The sequence below is a fragment of the Myotis davidii genome, unplaced genomic scaffold, assembly GCF_000327345.1.
Source record: "Myotis davidii unplaced genomic scaffold, ASM32734v1 scaffold199, whole genome shotgun sequence".
In the NCBI taxonomy this organism is placed as follows: Eukaryota; Metazoa; Chordata; class Mammalia; order Chiroptera; family Vespertilionidae; genus Myotis; species Myotis davidii.
This window is the reverse complement of record NW_006290680.1, coordinates 3,844,122-3,854,477: the sequence shown is the minus strand read 5'-3', so window position 1 is coordinate 3,854,477 and position 10,356 is coordinate 3,844,122. Positions and strand designations below refer to the sequence as shown.

General features: G+C 52.1%; 1 long non-coding RNA gene across 1 annotated transcript in view; it reads left to right on the top strand.

The window, feature by feature from the left end:
- The window catches only part of LOC107183084, a 34,857-nt gene extending 28,984 nt beyond the window's left edge, over window positions 1-5,873 (top strand). Inside the window, exons 2-3 of the long non-coding RNA XR_001513854.1 lie at window positions 4,546-4,664; window positions 5,843-5,873. This is a non-coding gene — a long non-coding RNA (uncharacterized LOC107183084). The remainder of the gene's footprint in view (window positions 1-4,545; window positions 4,665-5,842) is intronic.
- The last annotated feature ends 4,483 nt before the right edge of the window (window positions 5,874-10,356 follow it).

Sequence of the window (10,356 nt, the reverse complement as noted above, 5' to 3'; positions counted from 1 at the left end):
GGGGGATTGGGGAGGGTGGGGCGGGGCTTTACAGGAGAAGTGACAGAAGAATGGAGAGACGGGCAAAGTCAAGAGCCATAGAGGGACCAGAAGAGACAAGAGGTGGTGATTGATGGCTGTGGATGCTGAAAGGAGATGAGGAGGGAGGGTGCAGAATGCTGGGACTCCTGGCTTGAAGGCTGGGGCACTGGGGAGCCATACCATAAATCGCAGGCAATGAAGAGGGGGGCTGATAAAGGAATATGTTGGCCAGACTGCTGGACATGGGCAGAGGAATGTGTTGTGTGGCCACCCAGCTCTGGCTCCGTGGAGGGTCCACAGATGACCCCTCCTCCCCCCCCGGGCCCCTGTCTGAGAATCCTCCAGGGTGCAGTGTGAAGGCTACCATTGGGCCTAGGACCCAGCAGCAGAGCCCCAGAGCACCAGGAGCCAGCTCACCCAGCTCGCTTTACCAAAAAAGGACATTTTCTCAGTTGGAAGGTTTGCCCAGCCTGTTCCCTGCTCCCCCCACCTGAGGTTTCAGGTTTCCAGGGACGTATGCGTCTCTGAAAAGTTTAGAACTTTGAATCACACATACCCATGGACCGGCAAACATGAGCCTGGGAAATGCATGTAGCACAGTGAGCTTTGATGTCACAAATGTCTCCTCCTTCATCCATCTTCTCCTCCTCCTCCTCCTCCTGCACCACCACAACCACAACCATCACCGACAATACCATTATCATCGTCATCATCACTCAGCCCCATCTTGGGCTGTTATACACTTTCATGTGCGGCCTCTCAGTTTTCATAGCACCTCCAAGAGGGGAGAATTATCCTACAGTTGAAGAAACTGAGGCACAGAGAGGCAAAGCCACTCACTCACCCAAGGTCCTAGAGTACCAGTGGTGTTGGGACAGAGGTGAGGACAGCGAGGGGGACTCGTGCAAGTGCTGGGTCTGACCTGATCTTTGTTTAAACTTGTTATAGCTTATTCATCTAGGATTTTTCTTTGCATGAATTTTGACTTTTAAAAATATCTCATTAAAATATTATGTATCTCCATTACCAATTTTTTTGGCATCCCCCTAAATTTAGAGCCCGAGGTGGATGGCTTTTTGCATCAGCCTGGCCCCAGCCTTGGCAGAGCCAAAATTGGAGTCCAGGCTGCTGACTGCAAAGCCACACTCTTAACTGTCCCCTAGGCTGCCCCCTTGCCTTACATATGTGCACGGTGCATTCGTTTATGTATACTTCCATTCTGTAAAACATGCTCTCCTTCAGTAAACATTATTATGGCAGAGTGGCGCGGCCAGAGGCTTGGAGCTCAGGTAGTTCTGGGCTTGAACTCCACTACTCACTATTTTTAAAAAATATTTTTTATTGAATTAGAGAGAGAGAGAGAGACAAAGGGAGAGGGAGTAAAAGAGAAACATCAATGTCAGAGCAAAACATTGATCGGCTGCCGGCTGCCTCTTACATGCCCCCTGCCAGGGATTGAGCATGAATCCCTGCCCAGGAGTCAAACCTTTTGTACATGGGATGATGCTCAACCAACTGAGCCACTCCAGCCGGCTCCACTACTCACTATTGAGTGGAAGCATAGCCTGTGGTTAAGGACACAGACTCCAGCTCCCAGAATGCCTTAGTTCAAAATCTCACTCTGTCACTTGCTGGCTGTGTAAGTTTGGGCGAGAGCCATAAAGCACTCTTGTGGCCTGGATTTCTCCTCTGTAAAGGGGGGTGATGGTGATAACATCTGCCACATGCAGTTATTGGGGAAATTGAGTGAGTTAATTTCTGTAAAGTCCTTGGCATATAGTAAATACTTTGTGTTAACTATTATTTTGCTTCCTTGGGTAATATACCTGTCTGAGACTCAGTTTCCCCACCTGTGAAGTAGGGACAGTAAAACTACCTCCCAGGCAATTTTGAGGACCAAAAGGGACAACATAAAGGGCTTGGCACATGGTAGGAGCTTAGTAAAACTTACCTCCCTTATTGGGGGCCCAATTCTGTGCTGGAGATTGAGATACAGAGATAGAGGGGCACCCCTGGCTGAGGAATTAACTCACTGCACATGTGAGCACTAATTTGACCTTTCAGTTCCCCAAGGCACTGCGCTCTTGCCCCCTCTCAGGGCCTTTGCACATACTCTTCCCTCTCCCTGGCTTGCTGTCCCCACCTCACCTCTTAGGGGCCTAATTGAAGTATGTCTTCAGGTCTCACCGCAGATGTCACATCCTCAAGGAAACCTTCCCTGACACCCCCTCCCCATCTCTAGCAAGTCTCTCCTCTACATTTTCATTGCCTTCTCTATTCTTCCTTCATGGCACATCTCATGACCCACAGTGAAGTACTCTTAACCCAGTTCCAGTTTATTAAATAACTAGAGGCCGATGCACGAAAGTCCTGCAAGGGGCTCGGCCCTCGCAGCCTCAGCTTCGTCCGGAAGGACGTCCGGAAGGTCATTGGCTGTCTGGTCTAATTAGCATATTACGCTTTTATTATTATAGACTTTTGTTTGTTTGATGAGGGCAGGGAGTGGGCTTTTCTCGTCCATCGGGGTCTCTGTCCTCAGCTCCTGGCCACACATGGCGCATGCTCATGCACACAGGTCTGGAGTCGCCCGGTTCACATTCCCAGCTCCTGCACTCATGACTCTGTGACCAAGGGCACGCGTAGCCTCTCCATGCCTCAGTTTCCTTTTCTGTACAATAGGGAAAATAATGACAGCACCGGCTTTTTAAGGCATTGTGATGATTACATGAGATATTTTTCCTAGTTCCTTTAGAGCAGTGCCAGCCCATTCATCAATGGGGCTGTTACTATTTTAGTAGGTGCTTCTATTAATCAGGCTAGACCAGTGATGGCGAACCTAGGACACGCGTGTCAGAGGTGACACGCGAACTCATTCTTTTGATTGATTTTTCTTTGTTACATGGCATTTAAATATATAAAATAAATATCAAAAATATAAATCTTTGTTTTACTATGGTTGCAAATATCAAAAGAGTTCTGTATGTGACACGGCACCAGAGTTAAGTTAGGGTTTTTCAAAATGCTGACACGCCGAGCTCAAAAGGTTCGCCATCACTAGTCTAGACTAACAGCTGAAATAAGCATCCCTTGAATCTCAGGTGTTTAATGCAATACATGTTTAAGACTTGCTTAAATGTTCTACATTTAATGTTTAAACTTAATGCTTAAACATTCCAATGTGGGACTGTGGGAGGGGACTTTGTTCTTTGTTATAGTCATTTATGGACCCAGGTTCCTTCCACAGTGTTTCTTAAAGTGGAGTCCACAGAGGGTTCTCTGGATGTAATCTGGGGAGTCCACGGACTTGGATGCTGTTTTAGGTTAGATTCCCTAGAAGCTGAGTCTGAGGGGGAGATTTTTGTGCACATGGTTTAATGGGGAAACACTCACAGGAGAGAGGGGAGTGAAGGAAGCAGGATTGGACAGGGAGTGGCTGAGCAGGATGTGGTCTTACCTGGCACCCTGCTTTAACCTGGTCCCACAGGCACTCTTGAGCCTGGCTTGTACCATAGAGTTGGTTCCTCTAGGTGCAAGAGGGAACTGGGGTGTCATCAGTCATTGGTTTGGGCTGCCTGCCTGTTTGCAGGGTGGGGAGGTTGTTTTGGCCTTGGAGCAAGGTGTCTTCTATTGGTTGCAGTTCTATGGGACAGCAATGAGCCAGTAGCAGGGAGTACAGCACCTAGGGGTGGGTACATCTGCCCACTAAAGGGATCCTGGCGGAGCACCAAGTGTTTACCACCGATGGGAAAGCTACATCTTCATTTTCATCAGCCTCTAACTGAAACTTAGCATTTTCCTCAATCATGGAAAAAAGCAATGGACTACAGTAGTATTAGTATATCTGTGACTTTGTCACCAGTAGAAATCACATGTCACATTACTATTGTTGCAGACCCTTGAACTATCCGTTATGCTAATTTGTACTTTAAAATTGCAGTAGGTAATAGACCTGCTAGTATTTTGTTTAATATATTAATAAAGAATATATTGTATTACAAATGTGGTCCTTTAAATATTTTGATAACCGCGGGTCAATATAATGGCATCTTTTTGTAATCATATGTCCTTTTTGCATCTTAAAAAAGGATCCATAGGCGCCACCGGATGCCAAAGGGGTCTGTGACACAAAAAAGATCAAGTGCCCTGTTCTGGGGCCTTGGCCTCCTTTGCATTTCACCAGCAACAGGAGACAAAAGAGAGGAAACAGAGAATCATAGGAGAAATTTTTATAGGCCAGGCCTGGAAAGAGCACACATCACTCCTTCCCACAATGCATTACCTAGGACTCAGTCACCTGACCGTGCCTAGCTGCAAGGGAGGCTGGGAAATGCCTATCTGTATGCCCAGAAAGAAGAGGAAATGTTCTGGGGAATGCACAGTATTGGGCCACAGGCCTCAATAAATATTCATTACAGCCTGAGTGAATGAATGCTCTGTCCAAGGTGTCTCTTTGTGAGTTGGGGAGAAGGGACAGAGGGCTGGTTTTCTGGAAGGATGCTGAGTTTCCATCATGTTGTCTCCTAGGACAAGCCATGCCAAGGCCAAAGCTGAAGCTGCAGAACAGGCTGCCCTGGCTGCCAACCAAGAGTGCAACGTTGCCCGCAGTTTGGCCAGGGAGCTGGCTCCAGACTTCTACCAACCAGGTAGGGCCAGCCGAGGAGGGGACAGGCAGGACAGGGTGGGGGGAGGTCCCCAAGGGCGGACACTTTTCTTTTTCTTTGCTGGAAAGCTGAGATGCCCAAGTGTGTTCACGATAGCCTGTGAGTTCTAGAAGCTGTGGGCATGATGCAGGCATGGGATGGTCTGACACAGGACTCGTGCTGAGATTGTGATGGGGGCATCAGAGGCCCCCAGTTGCAGACTGGCCCCGCCCCAGGCTGTCTCTTCTTCCTGAGAAATGAGGCTGCAGAGTAAGGAGGCCCTCCTGGCTCTGATACAGACCTTGTACTTAGAGTGACGGGAGCCCCCCAGAGTGGGGTATTGTTGTTCTCTGCATGGAGGGTTTTAAGGTGAGTGGCCTGATTAGATTTGTTTTCTAAACATGATTCTGGCTGCAGCAAGGAGACCAAGGGTAAACTAGGTAAAAGAGCGGGGAAGCCCTAACCAGTTTGGCTCAGTGGATTGCGCGTCCGCCTGTGGACTGAAGGGTCCCAGGTTCGATTCCGGTCACTCGGTTGTGGTCACATCCCCAGTAGGGGGTGTGCGGAAGGCAGCTGATCTATTTTCTCTCTCATCGATGTTTCTAACTCTCTCCCTTCCTCTCTGTAAAAAATCAAAATATATATATATATATATTTTTAAAAGAGCTGGGAACACGGAATTGGGCCTGCGAGGCTAAGTCGTTTCTGGTCCCAGCGCTCCCCCTGCTGGTCCCAGGAAGAGCGACACTGGCTGGCTGCCTCTGCCTTGGCCCTGCATTTTTTTCACCTAACTACTGGTCATCCTTTTACTAGTATTTATGAAATAGGCATGATTAGGCCAACTTTTCAGATAAGGGAATGGAAGGAGACCAGGGTGACCGTTAAGAGCATAAAGTCCGGAGCCAGCCTCCCTGGCCGCTCGTCCCGGCTCTGCCCTTTGTCATCTGGGCGCCTTTGGGCAATGACTTCGCTTCTCCGAGCCTCCTTTTCTTCATCTGTTAAATAGAGGCTAATAACATAGCCCCACAGGGTTACTAACGCTGTCAGGCGAGTCAGTATTTGGAAACATGTGGCTCACGGTAGCTGGTGGGTAGGCGCTCGGCGAGGCTGAGCAGCTTGCCCAGGGCACCGCACCGGGCGGTGGTTCCGGGTTCGAACCCGCCCCGCGTTACCTCCCGCAGGCCCGGAATACCAGAAGCGCCGGCTGCTGCATCTAATCTTTTCTCTCTATTCCTGAGGATGATAATGTTTTTAATTCATCTGTTTATTCCAAGGTTCTTTTAAGAGTTCATTTTTCCCCAGCTCCTGCCCCATTATTTGTTTGTTCTCAGAGATCCCTCAAGCATCCACTGGGTGTCCAGCCGCATTTAGAAATGAGACATGAACACCTGATTAGGGCTATTTTAATGAATGGATGCCTCTAGATGACTGGTGAGCTTCAATATGCCAGTTTTGCTTTTCACCTTGCCACCTGTCTTCTGAAGTAATGGTGCTTTTGATTTCTGAATCCTTTCACAATTCAGAAACCCAAATTGGCTTGCCTCTTGCTAGTTTCCCAGTATAAGTAATTACATGTTTTCTAAAGATTTATTGCGCTATTTAAATACAAAAATTATGCACATTAATGTATACATCTTCATGAATTTAGACATATCCATACATTTATGATACCATCACTACAAGCAAGGTACTAAATACGTTCATCATCTCCAAAAACATTTTTATGCTTGTTAACTATAGGTACCGTTTTATAGTAGATCTCTTGGGGGGGGGTGATGGCACAGGATTGGGCTGGGGGAACCCCAACAGGGATGTGGGCTCAGTCAGGGACAGCCTGATCCCTGGGAGACCTGGGAGCATGTTACACTGCAGAGTCCCCGATGGCGGGGGCCTGGCCTGTGGACCTTTATCTGGTCAGCAGGGGGCAGTTCTCTGGAGCCTGGGGCAGCTGGGAGCCTAAGCAGCTGGCATGGCAGGGAGTGAGGGGTGCATCTGCAGGGCCAGGGGGATCCTCTTCTACAAGGTGTAGCAGGGAGGGCTTACCTGCGGGGAGGTGGGGGGGACCAGGAAGGGCCCACTAGGGCTTGTTAGAGGAGGCTAGGACCTAGGTAGGAATTGCAGTGACAGTGACACTAGGCTCCTAGGGTCTGATGAATGCAGCCCCGGAGGACTTCGAGGCAAGGCCCGTTCCTGGGTTCCAAGGAACTCTTCCAGCTCTGGTGGCCTCCGTCCTGGTGCTGGACACAGCGGGGGGGGGAGGGGGTGCTCTCAGGAGGGCCCTTCCGAGGTTCCTGCTTTCTGTCCGCCTGTAGTGATGGGAAGGGGAGGAGGGGGTGGTTCAGAGGCCATGGGGACGCAGGCAGCCTCTCTCCCTTGCTTTCAGGTCCCCAACACCGTCCTCATCTGCATGGTGATCCTGCTTAACATCGGCCTGGCTATCCTCTTCGTTCACCTCCTGACCTGACCCTCGTCTGCCAGGTGAGGCTGGGGGAGGGGGTGGGAGCTAATCGAAAGTTCTGGGCACCAGGGTGTTGGAATTGCTGGAAAAAATGGCCTGTTGCCTCCTGGGCCTTCATCCTGTGGTTAATTGAGCCCCACCCCCCATCAGAGGCAGGGATCTAGAATGTGGATTTGATAGATCATGCCACACACACACACACCACGTGCACCTCTCATTAGCTCAGCATTTGTGAGCACCTGGTTTCTATCAGGTGCGCACTGGGGGCTTCTCTCACTTATCCATTCATTTGACAAACATTTACTGAGCAACTGCTTTGCTGGGATCTAGGGATACAGTAGGGACTCACTCCTGGACTCCTAGGGAATGAGAAATGGGGTGAACATAGTGGGAGTAAACCCTTAATTTACAGCTCATTATGTAAAAGTCTCGCAGCTCAAATGTCAGGCAAAACAGCTCTTGCCCCTGGCTCCCCAGACCCTCACAGGTCTGGAGGGAGTTCAGCTGGGATGGCTGGACCCTCTTCTCTCTGCCTCTTTTCCTCTCTCACACCCCAGCCCCCAGCGTCCCTGAAACCCTCTGTCAGTCCGTTGGTTCTGTCCATTGGTTTTCTCCCTCTGATGGAGCTGGGAGGGTGGTCTGGGTAAGGTCCCATGAAAAGGAGGTGAAGTGGGCTGGGTTAAAGGATAAGTGGTTCTCCCTGGTCTCAGGCTGAAGTATCTACCAGACAAATAAAATCTTTCTCCTGCGAGGACCAGTCTTTACAGGGTAAGTCCTGTGCTTGGTGATGCTCACAGGGTGTCTGCCTCCTGCCTGCCCCTCCAAAGGCCCTCCTCCCAGGTCCTAGCTCAGTGTGGGCTGGGGGATCCATCTCAGTCCCAGAGAAGGAGAAGGAATCCCTGTCCTGTCCCCATGTAAACAGCCAATGACAACATTAGCCTGGAGGTGCCGCCTGGGGTACATGTGTGTTTCACAGGGGGTGGGGAATGAGTGCTGCAGGGACCTGAAGGAGGGAGGGGGTGAGCCTGTTGGCAGCGGGGAGGAGAGAGGAAGGGAAGCATGAACCAGGCAAAGGGAACAGCACCTGCAAGTGAGCAGAGGCAGCATCTGGAGGGAAAATGAATTGTGTCTGATCCCACCGAGTCAGAGCCGTGCGGCAGGTATCTTGCCCCAGAGAAGATCAAGCCCGAGGCTTGAACCCTGCCTTGAACCTGGCCCAGCCTCCGTGTACCCTCCCTCCTTCCCTCACCTGACCTTCTCGCTGTCTGAGGACACAGAGACCCACCTTTCTGCAGCGCTGGGCAGGGTGGCCAAGGAGGACTGGACTCTGGACCTGGAGCCCTGGGTCCCAGCTCACACCCACGCTGCAAACATTTAAGGAGGCCTCCCATGGTGCCCGTGCTGGGTGTGGAGGTGCCCAGAGGGATAGAATGTGCTGGAAGCCCTCCTCGACCTTTGCCCAGGGGCAGGGAAAGCCCTGATTGCTCCTGTCCCTCATCCTCATCCATTCCCTCACCTTGTCCGTAGGTCACCCCCTCCCTGGGCTTTGTGTGTTTTGGGAGAAGTCACCAAACCAGAGTATTAATATGAAATCCCAGTCCCTTTTTTGTTCCTTCTCTCCTGCTTTAACTTAACCTCTGGCTGCTGGGCTGACAGCTCCCTGGGTGGGCCAGCCGTGAGGGAGACCCTCTCAGACGGTCTTGACCCAGCACACACGCTGTCCCCTGCTTACAGGTGTTCTGGATGACAGTAGAGGAAATGGACATGCTCGGTTTGAATATCCCAGAATGCAGTGCTCCTGTCTCCTCTCACCTGTCCAGCTAGCTTCCCTTCCGGACCAACGGAAGAGGAGGAGACGGGAGGCACTGGAGCCTTTGGCTAGGAAGCTACTGACCAGGTGGCCAGTGAGTGGGGCTGGGAAGAAGGGCTGGGGAGTTAGGATGGCCCCTGTGTTTGGGTGTGTCTGAGCCTGAGGCTGGCATTGAACTTAGAGTTTCAAGTGTGCTCACGGTGCGGAGGTCACCTTGCCGGAGCCTGGGCTGGCGAGATAAAGCTGCCGTGATGCCCGGTGAGTTGGTTTGGCCGCTTCCCCCACCAGGGCCCGCCGCAGGCTCAGGGGACATTGCGCATGGAAGCTTTTGGAGGCCCAGACAGATTCCCCTGGGCCAGACGTTCAGGCAGGTGCTGCAGACAGGCTGCTTGTCAGCAAGCATTTCCCAGGGAGAGGACCGGGTCCAAGGCTCCCACCCGGTGCGTCTGTGTGATGACGAGCCCCTGGCGTTCGTGGCAGAGAGGTTTGCATGCAGCTCATCACGGATGTTTGGCACCACCTGGGTCTCGGGCCCTGTGCTGGCTGCGGTGGGTAGAAGCTGAGGGCTGGCAGAAGCTGCCCCTGGGCGGATGGAGTGAACGTTCCCGGCCCCCAGGCAGGAAGGACGGGACAGTGACGTCCAGGTAGAGCTGACCGGCTGCTGCTCTCCTTCCCTCTGCTCCTGTGGACCCGGGGGCCGTGGAGTGGTGGCCCGGCCTCCCCAGGCCAGCTCTGCGGCCTGAAGTGCCTTCTGATGGGTGTGCTTGCCCTTCCCCCTCAATACTTGGGACCTCTGTCCAGCTTCACACTTGCTGTTCAGCCCTGCGGGGGCCTCGCCGTGTGGCTGGGTCATGGACTGCATTTCTGCGGAGAGAAGCCTGCGGATTCGCCATCCTCCACTGGCCAGGGCCCGTGGCTCTGCCTCTGTTTGGGCTTTTCTGGACTCCTAGGGAATGAGGGCGGGTTGGGCACTGCTGAGGGCTGCCAGGCTCCAGGCCTGGGCTCTGGGTCGTTGTCCAGGTTTCTTGGTCTGGCCCAGGCCGTCAGCTTCCAGGCCTGGTTTGGGGGCTGGTGTTTGGGGCAAGGGTTCAGGATGCTGCAATCTGTGCGATAATAAATCTGCATCTGCTCACAGGCTCCGGCGGGGCTGTGGCGTCTGCTTGTGGGCCCGGGATGCGGGACTGGTGGCGGGAGTGTGGGAGGCTGGGGGCCCTGGGCCATGCTGGTCTGGGCTCTGTCTGTGTCTTACAGTTCCCATAATACCTCGCGAGGGGCAGCTCAGGGACCACAGACTTTACTGGGCAGACCCCGAATCTCTAAAGCTGAGTTCCAGAAGCTTCCCTGAGCAGCATATGGTAGAAGAAAGAGCCCACCTTTGAGGTCAGGTCTTCCGGGGCTCCAGTCTCACCTACTTATTTTACTTCTTA